The 13822-nt window shown below is 48.5% G+C and overlaps 1 protein-coding gene across 6 annotated transcripts in view; it reads right to left on the bottom strand.

The window, feature by feature from the left end:
* The window catches only part of LOC137413424 (E3 ubiquitin/ISG15 ligase TRIM25-like), an 88371-nt gene extending 74995 nt beyond the window's left edge, over window positions 1–13376 (bottom strand). For 4 of the 6 annotated variants that reach the window (XM_078770093.1, XM_078770091.1, XM_078770095.1 and 1 more), the window contains exon 1: window positions 12794–12982. The gene's annotated coding sequence lies outside the window, so the exon portion shown is untranslated. Of the gene's footprint in view, window positions 1–12793; window positions 12983–13269 lie in introns of those variants that run through there. The other 2 variants (XM_078770092.1, XM_078770096.1) reach the window with 1 other exon arrangement.
* Window positions 13377–13822: the final 446 nt, after the last annotated feature.

Here is a 13822-nt window from a genome sequence, read left to right as displayed (position 1 = left end):
GAACTGTGGACGGGGGGCGGCCTCGCCGCAGAGGAAGCCAACCATGGTGGTCGGTCGACGTCCATGTGCGCCGGTTTGAGGCGGTCCACAGAAATCCGGTCCGGCCGGCCGCCGAAGTCGACGATGAAAGACTTGTCGCCCCGTCGCAGGACCCGGAATGGCCCGTCGTACGGCAGCCGGAGTGGCCCCCGGTGCGCGTCATGACGCACAAAGACGTACTCCGCTGTGCGAAGCGCCGGGGCGACGTAGGACTGGGGGCCACCGTGGCGGGACGTCGGCACGGGGGCAAATCATCGGGCGGCCTCCTGGAGGTCCGAGCGCTGGCGAGCGGCGGACCAGGGACTGGTAGCGTCGGGCACGAATTCGCCCGGGACGCGGAGCGGCTGGCCGTAGACGAGCTCGGCGGCGGATGCCTGGAGGTCTTCCTTGGGGGCCATGCAAAGGCCCAAAAGGACCCACGGCAGCCGGTCGGCCCAACCGTCGTCCTGAAGGCCGGCCATGAGTGCGGCCTTCATGGAGCGGTGAATCCGCTCGCACAACCCATTGGCTTGGGGGTGGTAGGCCGTGGTGCGGTGCAGCGTGACCCCCAACGAACGGGCGACCGCGCCCCAAAGCTCAGACGTGAACTGTGGGCCGCGGTCGGACGAGATGTCCGCTGGTGCGCAGAAGCGCGCGACCCAGGTGGCGATGAACGCCTGCGCCACGTCGGCGGTGGTGGTGGAGGCGAGGGGCACGGCCTCCGGCCACCTGGTGGTCCTGTCCACCATGGTGAGCAGGTGGGTGAACCCCCGCGAGGGGGGCAGGGGACCCACCAGGTCCACGTGGATGTGGTCGAAACGCCGTTCAGGCACGGCGAAAGGTGCCAGCGGGGCCTGGGTGTGGCGGTGGACCTTGACCCGCTGGCAGGCTGTGCAGGCGTTGGCCCAGTCGCGGATGTTTCGTCGAAGGCCGTGCCAGATGAAACGCGCCGACACCAGCTTCTGAGAAGCTTTCCGGCCCGGGTGAGAAAGGCCGTGGATGGAGGCGAAGATGCGGCGCTGCCAGGAAACGGGCACGATGGGGCGAGGCTGGCCCTGGGAGACGTCGCAGAGCAGGACGGTGCCCGCGAAGGGAATGTCGGCCAGGCGGAGGCCCGTGTCCGCCGCACGGAGTGCCTGCACCGAGGCGTCGGTGGTCTGGTCGGCCGCCATGAGCGCGAAGTCCACGCCGAGGTGGACTGCGTTCGCGCTGGCCCGAGAAAGACAGTCGGCCACGGCGTTGTCTTTGCCGGCGACGTGCCGGATGTCCGTGGTGAACTCCGACACGGCGGAGAGGTGGCGCTGCTGACGGGCCGACCACGGCTCCGTGACCTTAGCCATTGCGTAGACCAACGGCTTGTGGTCGACGAAAGCCGTGAACGGGCGGCCCTCCAGGAGGTGGCGGAAATGGCGGACGGCCAGGTGTAGACCGAGGAGCTCCCGGTCAAACGTGCTGTATTTGAGCTCGTTCGGCCGGAGCTGCCGGCTGAAAAAAGCGAGTGGCTGCCAAACCGCGTCCACCCATTGCTCATGGACGGCGCCCACCGTGTAGTTGGAGGCGTCCGTAGTGAGGGCGATGGGCGCGTTGAGCACCGGGTGAGCCAGCAGCGTTGCGTCGGCGAGGGCCCGTTTGGCGCTGGCGAAGGCCGCGTCCATGGCCGTGGACCAAACAATGTCATGCTTGGCCGGCTTGCCCCGGAGGGCCTCATAAAGGGGCCGCATGAGCTGAGCAGCACGGGGCACGAATTGGTGATAAAAATTCACCATGCCGAGGAACTCTTGGAGGGCCTTGATGGAACGGGGACGCGGGAACGTGGTGATGGCCTCGACCTTGGTCGGCAGCGGCACGGCCCCGGTCTTGGTGATGCGGTGGCCCAAAAAGTCAACGGTCGTCGCGCCGAAGCGGCATTTGACCGGGTTGACAATTAAGCCGTGCTCGCTGAGGCGAACGAACAGTGTTCGGAGGTGGAGGAGGTGCTCGGCGCGGGACGTGCTGGCGACGAGGATATCGTCCAGATAAACGAAAAGAAAGGGCAGGTCGCGCAGCACGCCGTCTATCAAGCGCTGGAACGCCTGGGCCGCGTTCTTGAGGCCAAACGGTATCCGCAAAAATTCGAACATGCCGAACGGCGTGATGACGGCCGTCTTCGGAACGTCGGCCGCCCGGACAGGTACCTGGTGGTAGCCCCGTATCAGGTCAATTTTCGAAAAGATGACCCGTCCCGCCAAACGGGCGGAAAAGTCCTGAATATGCGGGATCGGGTACCTGTCGGGGGTGGTAGCGTTGTTGAGACGGCGGAAGTCGCCACACGGGCGCCATCCACCCCCCGGCTTTGGCACGATGTGCAGTGGCGAGGCCCACGCGCTATCGGAGCGCCGCACGATGCCGAGGTGCTCCAACGCGTCGAACTTGGCCTTCGCCACGCGAGCTTGGCCGGGTCGAGGCGGCGGGCCCTGGCGTAGACCGGCGGGCCCGTAGTGGGTATGTGGTGCTCGATCCCATGCCGCACCGCGATGGCCGAAAACGTCGGCCGCGTGAGGGCCGGGAATTCCGCGAGCAGGCGAGCGAACTCGTTCGCTGCCGGGAGGGCGCACGCCAGTTCGGTCGGCGCGGAGCTGCTCATCGTGCACGCCAGGGAGCTGAAGGTCTCGGCGTTGACAAGGCGATGACGTTTGACGTCGACCAGCAGCCCGTGCGCGCAGAGGAAGTCGGCGCCCAGCAAAGCCATGGGGACGCAGGCGGTCACAAAAGTCCATTGAAAACGCTGGCTGCCGAAGCAGAGGGTGACGACGCGTGGGCCAAAAGTGCGTATGGCCGAGCCATTAGCAGCGACCAAAGAGGGGCCGCAAACGGCGTCCCGCCTGTCCTGCTCGGAGGGGGGTATGACGCTCAGTTGGGCGCCGGTGTCACACAGGAAACGCCGCCCTGACGCTTTGTCCCGAATAAACAGAAAGTTGCCCGAGTGGCCGGCGCTCATGGCTGGGAATGAACGCCGGCCCGGCCGTTTCCCGACCTGCCGAAAGTGCACGGGGGCCGGCACGTCCGAGCCTTGTGTCCGAACCTGGCGTGGTAATAACACCACGCCCGGTCAGGTGGAGGCCCCGGCCGTCGTGTCGGAAGCGGACGGTGCGGCGTGGCGGCCGCCAGTTGCACCGGCAGTTCGGCCTCCAACCGCGCAGGGCGCTCGGGTGTCGTGGGCGTCGCCTCGGACGGCGGCGGGCTCCAGGTAACCGCGCCGATGTGCTGGCCCGCCGAGGAGATCTTATCGGCTTCCCTGGCGAGGGCGCGGGAATCTGTGATCAACGTGCCAGCCAGGGCGAGGCGTACCGGGTGAGGCAGCTGGCGAAGGAACAGCTCGCGGAACAGAAAATCCGGAGAGTGCTCACCGAGCAACGAGAGCATATAGTTCATGCGCTCGGACGGGCACGTGTCGCCGAGCTCGGGCAGAGCGAGCAGGCGCCGTGCTCGTGCTGCCGGTGAGAGGGCGAAAGCGTCGAGGAGGAGTGTCTTCAGCGCGTCGTATTTGTCAACAGCTGGCGGGTGCTCGAGGAGGCTCAAGGCGCGGGCCGCGGTGGCGGAACCGAGCGCCGCCACAACATGGTGGAAGCGGGTGTCGTCCGCGGTGATGCCTCGCAGGGCGAACTGAGAGTCCGCCTGAGTGAACCAAACAGCCGCGTGAGCCTCCCAGAAGGTAGGCAGTTTAAGCGTCACTGCCGTATCCATGTCGGTAGGTCACCGATGAAGGAACTGCGCTCCAACGCGAGTCGAAAGAATTGACGCGACCAAAGACGGAATTCGTCCGTGTTGCTTTATTGAAACAAAACAGCTCAGGTATTCTCCCAAGCCCGTTTATCGAGCAGCAATATATATACACATTTATGTCGGGAAGTTTGCCCGGCAAAAGCTGTACCGGGCATGCCCGGGTGTCAAGGGCAAGCCTTGGAAAGGCGAGTCTGGACCTGCCCGGGCGTGTTTGGCTGCGGCCTGGCAAGTCGAGGCTGGGCGTGCCCGGGCGCTCTGGACGAGCACTGGAAAGGCGAGAGCGGGCATGCCCGGACGCTCTGGGCGAGCCCTGGAAAGGCGATAGCGGGCATGCCCGGACGCTCTGGGCGAGCCCTGGAAAGGCGAGAGCGGGCATGCCCGGGAAAGACGAGACCGGGCGTGCCCGGGAGGTTCGGGCGTGCCCGGGAACAGTGAGTCCGGGCATGCCCGGGAGAGGCGCGTCTGGCCGTGTTCTGGCCGGTGCAAGGCGATTGTGTGCATCCAGCGGTAACCGCTACACTGTGCTTTCTATTATGCTGTGATTCTGTGATTGCATGCAATCTACCCTCATAAGTACCAAGTGTAATTTCAAACAAACCATTCATTAATGTGATGGTAGAGAGCGGACATGATGGGATAAATGTTCTCATGTGTCCGAGTTTCTTATTTATCCAAATATTACAAACACAGATGCATCAAATTAAACAAACATCTCTCTTCTTGTTACAAACAAACAGAGCTAATGACATTTTAAACACAAAGAGGAGGGCGAGGCCTTTTCATACAAGAGGATTACAAGTGTGCCAAGTGTTTTATCACAATGTACACATCAAATATGTAGATTAGATAGAGCAGCAACAAAGGCTGGAAAGGGTGGAAATGCGAATGGTTCGGTGGATGTGCAGAGTATCGTTGAGAGAGAGGAAGACAAATGATGAATTGCGAAAGATGATGGGAATATTGCCTGTGATTGATGCTGTGAAGAGGACTAGGCTGAGATGGTTTGGTCATGTGTTGAGGAAGGATGAAAGTGACTGGTTGAGAAGAGTGATGGAAATGAATGTAGAAGGAAGTCGAGGACGGGGAAGACCGAGAAAGACTTGGCTAAAGATGGTGGAAGAAGAAATGCAGGCAAGGGGGTTAAAAAAGGGGAGATGCAGAAAATAGGGCAAAATGGAGAAGATTGTCATGGGGACCGTAAGGCTAACCTCCGCTCTAGCAGGGAAAATGGCCTTAAATTGCATGTTGTTGTTGTTGTTGTTGTTTGTACACATAAAATATGTATTGGTCCTTCAGAGGGATGAAACTGACCACTTGGACATTGCATTGGTCATCAAGTGTGAACAACCTTCGTCACCCGAAGCAGTACATGAAATGGTGGTGTACGAGTAGAGGATACAATTCCTTTTTAACATGAAACACATGTTCAGGATTGTCATTCTAAAACACCTGTTGAACCTGAACGGGATCCAGGATGAGTTATTAATCTAAAGCAACCTCAACAATTCCATAGTTATGAATCATTGTTTTAGGATAACAAAATCATTTCAACACAACTTTGGAAAGTGTGTTTGTTTTCGGCCATTATTATGGAATTAGAAATTCTCAAGAACCAAGTTTTGCAGAACTCAGTGTTACACCTTTGTGCTGAGGTAATGCTTGGGGTTCTTCTTCACCGTTAAAATGAGATTCAGTGCAGGTATGGATTTGCGAATCCAGTCCCCTTTGTGGGTCCAATGGACATCATTAAATTCCTGTCCACATGTCGATCTGTTGTCATTATCTCATCTTCTTCCCAAAATCCGTCAAACTTTTCTGTTGAACGACATTCGATGGTGATAACTGAAGCTGTCATGTGATGATATGTGAGGTCAAGTCTTAGGTCATGTCATGCCTTGCATCTCTTCATGCCTGTTATTCCAAATATCCTCTGGTGTCCTGTCAGAGCGGGCTTCTTTCGGATCACCAACCTTGGTCTCCCCAGGTTTGAAAACAAAGATTAAAATGGATATTTCATTTGAGACCAAATTTAACTGCTTTAATTATCGACAGGTCCAGTCCTATTCCTGATCTTCATCAATGATCATCTGACCCCCTAGAAAATCCTCTATATCTATTTGCTGATAATTCCATCCTCTGCTATGACATCCCTCATCCTTCAGACATGCAGGCTGCAGCCACTTCCCTCTCTTCAGACCTTGACAAAATGATAAGCTGGTCAAACACTTGGAATATGTCTTTCAATCCTGATAAATCTCATCACTATCTCTCTCACTATCTCTATCTCTATCTCTATCTCTATCGCTCTCCAAGGACAATCTGTCAAACCCTCCGATCTACTTTCTTAACAATCATCTGGAGGAAGTTCAGTTATTCAAAGTCCTGGGTCTCACTATCAGCGATTATCTTTCTTGGACAAATCACATTTCAAAGTCGGCCTCCAAAACCAGCTGCCAACTGGACATCCTCTGTCGTACAAAGTCCTTCCTTGGCACACCTGAACTCCTATCCACCTTCATCCACAGCTTGATGGAGTATTGATCTCCCCTCTGGGCTGGCTTCCTTGCATCACAGCTTGTCGCTATGGAAACCAAGACCTATAAGATTACTGGAATCTCCCACGATGAAGTGGAGTCTCTGGGGGGTTATCACTCCGACATGGCAGACAGATCGGGGGTCTCTCTGTCTTCCACCGCCTCCTTTGTGGTCTTGCACCTTGTGCTCTTTATGTGCTTTATCCCACCTCCAACCCCCTTCCCAGGTTTCTGCACGTCTCACACGGTCCACCATCCACCCCCTTCTGGTGAAACAACCGAAATCCAGGATTACTGCTCACCTCCACTCATTTGTTCCTCTTCCCCCCCCCCCCCCCCCCATCACCTCCCCCACCTATGGAACAAACTCCCACATCTTTTTCAATCTCATTCCTCCATGCAGGTCTTCAAGACAACCGTTCACCACCACCTCAGATCATCCCCCATTCCAAGACCATTAACTTTTCTACCCTGGTTGACCGACTCTACACCCCAATCCCTCGTCCTTCCAAATTTCCAGTTTTCCCTCTTTTATCCATACTAGGGCATGCCCGTACGTGGGTGCCCGTTCCTTGCCAAAAAAAAAAAAAACGCTACCCGTACGCTCTACCCCGCCCGTACGCCCGTAAACAAAAAAAACAACGCTCTTCGCTTCCGCCCTTCGCTCTGACTGAATTGGGAGAAATAATGCGCATAAGAAATCGAGAAATTATTATTTTCTCCGGAAGAAATCGAATTACGAACCGTAATGGCGCACGCGCTCGGCTCGGCTCGCTCTCACATCGGCCACGCCTACGCAACAAAGCGTTCTGTGAATGGCTGCCGGAAGTGAAGTCTTCACTGTCCGGAAGGTCGCAAATCGCAGTTACGATGAATCGCAAATTAGTTTTAATTAGTTTTAAAACATAGTTTAACGGCAACATAGTTTTCCAACGTGAAATAAATGAATACGCTCTCAAATGTGCCGTCCGAGGCAGAGTCTGTTCGCCACGTTCGGCACACGTGATAGCTCGCTGCTCTCTGATTGGTTGAATCGTTTTTTGGACATAGCTCGGTAACTACTTCTCCGATTAATATGAAACCTTGAAAAGGCACATCCTCGGGTCCCCAGCAATATACCTGGCAAGTTTCAAGTATATCGGACCGGTAGTTGTCGAGAAACAGCGGTCACAGACAAACATACAAACATACATACATACATACATACATACATACAAACATACAAACATACACACAGAGATTACTGGAATTATAGATAGATTGTCCACCCCATGCATCCTCTCCTATCCCCCATTCCCACCACCCTATTGTTTGTCCAAGTCTTCCTCCATTTTTTCCCTCAACTCAGCTGTTTGTGTTTCCCCCCTTACCTCTCTCTCCTGTTCCTTTTGTCCTGATGCGGCCGGATCCATTCAGAGTACTCGGACTCGCTCTTACACGAGCCTCGACTGTGTATACAAAAATAATAATAAAAACAGTTCACGCAGTTGATAGGAAAAGATGAAAGCAATGTCTTTATCTTTCCGTGTAAAACCCTTGGTTAAATCAGTGGATACAAACCGTAAACTGTTCAACGTGGTGGAGGTATGCGCTCTACCAAGTGTAGTTCCAGCTCTCTTCTGAATCACAACAACAATGGGATTCACAGATTCCAAACAACTTCATCCCATTACAAGAGTTCATGATGCACCGTGTCGGAGATCCTGCACTGAGGATGCTTAGACACAGTGTCTACATATTCAAACCTTGTTACCTCCGCCACCAAAGGTGGATCGTGGTTAGGCTGGTTTAAAAAAAATCCTGTTTATCATCGCCGCCCGCCCCATAAAAGTTGTCCGCCCCTAAAAAAAATTTTTTTTTTTTTTGCTCGCGAAGTCAGAAAAATCCGTTCCCGCTCAGTGGAACAGGTTCGAATTTTGTATGTGCTCGCGTACTGTCTGAGCCAAGTTACATGTGCTCGAACTTCGCCGATCTGCAGGAGACCAATGAGGCAAACGTCTTCAATAATGTCTCCGCCAAAGCCAATCTCACATACAACGATGCGACAGAGAAGCCATAATACACGGCTGGCTATGAAGATGTGTGCTATTTGTGTGGCTGTGTTGAAGAGCTGAGTACCACAGATGAGTCATATCCTATATGCAGTACCTACAGTAAGGGTCGTACTGCCGAGAAGAGGCCCACTCGGAAGTTCAAGAGGTAGTTGGTATTCTGAAGGAGAAGCCAAATATCATCGGCAAACGGGAGAGCCTCACGTGATCATTATTGCTGTGGATTCCTAGTCAAAAATTAAACGAGCGCAATACTACATGTAGTAGTAGGTGATGATAGATACATCTATGAGTGCTATAATAGCAGTAGCTGCTGATATATAGATACATCTATGAGTGCTATAATAGCAGTAGCTGCTGATATATAGATACATCTATGAGTGCTATAATAGCAGTAGCTGCTGATAGATAGATACATCTATGAGTGCTATAATAGCAGAAGCTGCTGATATATAGATACATCTATGAGTGCTATAATAGCAGTAGCTGCTGATAGATAGATACATCTATGAGTGCTATAATAGCAGTAGCTGCTGATAGATAGATACATCTATGAGTGCTATAATAGCAGTAGCTGCTGATAGATAGATACATCTATGAGTGCTATAATAGCAGTAGCTGCTGATAGATAGATACATCTATGAGTGCTATAATAGCAGTAGCTGCTGATAGATAGATACATCTATGAGTGCTATAATAGCAGTAGCTGCTGATAGATAGATACATCTATGAGTGCTATAATAGCAGTAGCTGCTGATAGATAGATACATCTATGAGTGCTATAATAGCAGTAGCTGCTGATAGATAGATACATCTATGAGTGCTATAATAGCAGTAGCTGCTGATAGATAGATACATCTATGAGTGCAATAACAGCAGTAGCTGCTGATAGATAGATACATCTATGAGTGCTATAATAGCAGTAGCTGCTGATATATAGATACATCTATGAGTGCAATAACAGCAGTAGCTGCTGATATATAGATACATCTATGAGTGCAATAACAGCAGTAGCTGCTGATAGATAGATACATCTATGAGTGCTATAATAGCAGTAGCTGCTGATATATAGATACATCTATGAGTGCTATAATAGCAGTAGCTGCTGATATATAGATACATCTATGAGTGCTATAATAGCAGTAGCTGCTGATAGATAGATACATCTATGAGTGCTATAATAGCAGAAGCTGCTGATATATAGATACATCTATGAGTGCTATAATAGCAGTAGCTGCTGATATATAGATACATCTATGAGTGCAATAACAGCAGTAGCTGCTGATATATAGATACATCTATGAGTGCAATAACAGCAGTAGCTGCTGATAGATAGATACATCTATGAGTGCTATAATAGCAGTAGCTGCTGATAGATAGATACATCTATGAGTGCTATAATAGCAGCAGCTGCTGATATATAGATACATCTATGAGTGCTATAATAGCAGTAGCTGCTGATATATAGATGCATCTATGAGTGCTATAATAGCAGTAGCTGCTGATAGATACATCTATGAGTGCTATAATAGCAGTAGCTGCTGATATATAGATGCATCTATGAGTGCTATAATAGCAGTAGCTGCTGATAGATAGATACATCTATGAGTGCAATAACAGCAGTAGCTGCTGATAGATAGATACATCAATGAGTGCTATAATAGCAGTAGCTGCTGATAGATAGATACATCTATGAGTGCTATAATAGCAGTAGCTGCTCATAGATAGATACATCTGTGAGTGCTATAATAGCAGTAGCTGCTGATAGATAGATACATCTATGAGTGCTATAATAGCAGTAGCTGCTGATAGATAGATACATCTATGAGTGCTATAATAGCAGTAGCTGCGGATATATAGATACATCTATGAGTGCTATAATAGCAGTAGCTGCTGATAGATAGATACATCTATGAGTGCTATAATAGCAGTAGCTGCGGATATATAGATACATCTATGAGTGCTATAATAGCAGTAGCTGCTGATAGATAAATACATCTATGAGTGCTATAATAGCAGTAGCTGCTAATAGATAGATACATCTATGAGTGCTATAATAGCAGTAGCTGCTGATAGATACATCTATGAGTGCTATAATAGCAGTAGCTGCTGATAGGTACATCTATGAGTGCTATAATAGCAGTAGCTGCTGAAAGATAGATACATCTAAGAGTGCTATAATAGCAGTAGCTGCTGAAAGATAGATATATCTATGAGTGCTATAATAGCAGTAGCTGCTGATAGATACATCTATGAGTGCTATAATAGCAGTAGCTGCTGATATATAGATACATCTATGAGTGCTATAATAGCAGTAGCTGCTGATAGATAGATACATCTATGAGTGCTATAATAGCAGTAGCTGCTGATAGATACATCTATGAGTGCTATAATAGCAGTAGCTGCTGATAGGTACATGTATGAGTGCTATAATAGCAGTAGTTGCTGATATATAGATACATCTATGAGTGCTATAATAGCAGTAGCTGCTGATAGATAGATACATCTATGAGTGCTATAATAGCAGTAGCTGCTGATAGATAGGTACATCTATGAGTGCTATAATAGCAGTAGCTGCTGATATATAGATACATCTATGAGTGCTATAATAGCAGTAGCTGCTGATAGATAGATACATCTATGAGTGCTATAATAGCAGTAGCTGCTGATATATAGATACATCTATGAGTGCTATAATAGCAGTAGCTGCTGATAGATAGATACATCTATGAGTGCTATAATAGCAGTAGCTGCTGATATATAGATACATCTATGAGTGCTATAATAGCAGTAGCTGCTGATAGATAGATACATCTATGAGTGCTATAATAGCAGTAGCTGCTGATATATAGATACATCTATGAGTGCTATAATAGCAGTAGCTGCTGATAGATAGATACATCTATGAGTGCTATAATAGCAGTAGCTGCTGATAGATAGATACATCTATGAGTGCTATAATAGCAGTAGCTGCTGATATATAGATACATCTATGAGTGCTATAATAGCAGTAGCTGCTGATATATAGATACATATATGAGTGCTATAATAGCAGTAGCTGCTGATATATAGATACATCTATGAGTGCTATAATAGCAGTAGCTGCTGATATATAGATACATCTATGAGTGCTATAATAGCAGTAGCTGCTGATAGATAGATACATCTATGAGTGCTATAATAGCAGTAGCTGCTGATATATAGATACATCTATGAGTGCTATAATAGCAGTAGCTGCTGATAGATAGATACATCTATGAGTGCTATAATAGCAGTAGCTGCTGATAGATAGATACATCTATGAGTGCTATAATAGCAGTAGCTGCTGATAGATAGATACATCTATGAGTGCTATAATAGCAGTAGCTGCTGATAGATAGATACATCTATGAGTGCTATAATAGCAGTAGCTGCTGATATATAGATACATCTATGAGTGCTATAATAGCAGTAGCTGCTGATATATAGATACATCTATGAGTGCTATAATAGCAGTTGCTGCTGATAGATAGATGTATAAACGCGAATCAGACATCCTTTTGATGTGGTTAATGTCCTCTTCCATGTCTGCCAAACTGCTCAACATGCATGTACCGGTACCATGAAGTGACATTTCGTGGCGAGGAATTCTAGTCAAATATGTATGAATGCCATGGCAATAGCTGCTGATAGATACATGTATGGCAACCGGACATTATTCTTAAAAGCCGAAGTTTTGGTCTGCCATTGTTATATGTATCAGCAAATATTAAAAGTAAACAGAACTCAATGCGACATAGGTTTCTTTATTTTCTTTATTTGAATCGTATCAGTGCGTATATACGAAGGTTTACTAGTTTAGAAATCATAACATGATTCATCATATATGTCCGATCAAGTATATTTAAGAAAAAAACACATTGTGCGTTGAATAATCCATTAAAATTTCACTCTGAAAAAAAAATTAAAAAACTAAAACCCTCCCTCTCCCTACCCACTTTATTGAAAGAAAGCGATGATAAACAGGAAAAATTTTTAACTAGACTTGTGTTTTCACCCCTGTTTGTGCGTGAACAAAATATTTCAAAAAGTTGTGGACGGATTCGGACGAAATTTGGTGGACAGGTTGGGTGTCTGACAAGGACAAATGGATTCGATTTTGGTGAAGATCTGAATATAGATTCGGATATGAGAATTATTTAATTTATCCAGTGATTCTTCACCATTGAATTTATAATAATTATATCAGATGTGGCTAACCAGGTGGAGGTATGTGCCCTCTTCTGAGTGCCGTTCTCGTCTCGGTCTGCATTCTTTGACTTACCTGGTAACATGATAAAAACAGGTACATTCTGATCAACAGTATCACTATCACATTACCTGTTCTACACACAAGTGCGTGGTCGGTGTTCGTGGTGCGTTGTTGGTGTGCGTGTGCATCGGACTCACCGAATCAGGTGTGTACTCAAGGCTGACTGGCTGAGGCTTCACCAACAAAGACAAAAGATGTACATAGGAAGAAACAAAACGTTTTCGTCCTTCAAGGAATAAAATAAACAAAATCTATAACCGGATAAACTTTCCTGTGGTTATGGAACCGGTCCAGGAAGTGAACGCCTAAATAGTACGTGACGCAGTGACGTCATTCGGGGGAAGTGAACACTGTTCCGAGAATCGACGTCATTATCTTCTCGGGGTGGAGACACAAACGCAAGGAAGTTCTCCACAAAATTGGGATTAATAACAATGACGTCTCTGCAAAATAATATATTTTCAGCTTTAATCACCAAATAAACTCGATTTAACTCACCAAATAAACTCGATTTAACTCACCAAATAAACTTGATTTAACTCACCAAATAAACTTGATTTAACTCACCAAATAAACTCGATTTAACTCACCAAATAAACTCGATTTAACTCACCAAATAAACTTGAATCCTTGTGATGTTCTGGTTACACTTGAGCTTGCCGAGTCGATGAAAAAGCAAAACTGTTTTTGTCTTTTTCGTGGAACCGCCCACCAAGGTGCGACCTCCCACTAATGGGCGGGGCTTCTAAACAACATGAGGGACGTGGATTCACGCACCAACGTGCGACCTCCCACTAATGGGCGGGGCTTCCAAACAACATGGAGTTTATCCCATCTCAAAAAAGCAGAACAAATGGTCATGGAGGGGTGGGGTTGGAGGGGGTTCCTGGCATCGCATTTTAAATTTCCCCCTCCCCTCCCCCGTTATAAGGTTTTGTATTAATGGTGATTGAATTCGTGAAATTTTAACATCTGACAATGTTTGAACCACACAAATAGTATAAGATCAGCAGCGGTTTGTTCCGTCAACAAACGGCTTGCTATCGCTTTCTAAGCCAGTCGTTCCGTTTCAAGCTTTACAAGCCGCTCGTTAAGCGGAACAAGCGATGAAGAACCCCGAAGAATCTGAAGACCCCGATGATGCTTGAGACCCCAAAGACCCTGAA

The sequence above is a fragment of the Myxine glutinosa genome, chromosome 1, assembly GCF_964187855.1.
Source record: "Myxine glutinosa chromosome 1, kmMyxGlut1.1, whole genome shotgun sequence".
NCBI classification, from domain to species: domain Eukaryota; kingdom Metazoa; phylum Chordata; class Myxini; order Myxiniformes; family Myxinidae; genus Myxine; species Myxine glutinosa.
This window is presented reverse-complemented; position numbering and strand designations above follow the sequence as displayed.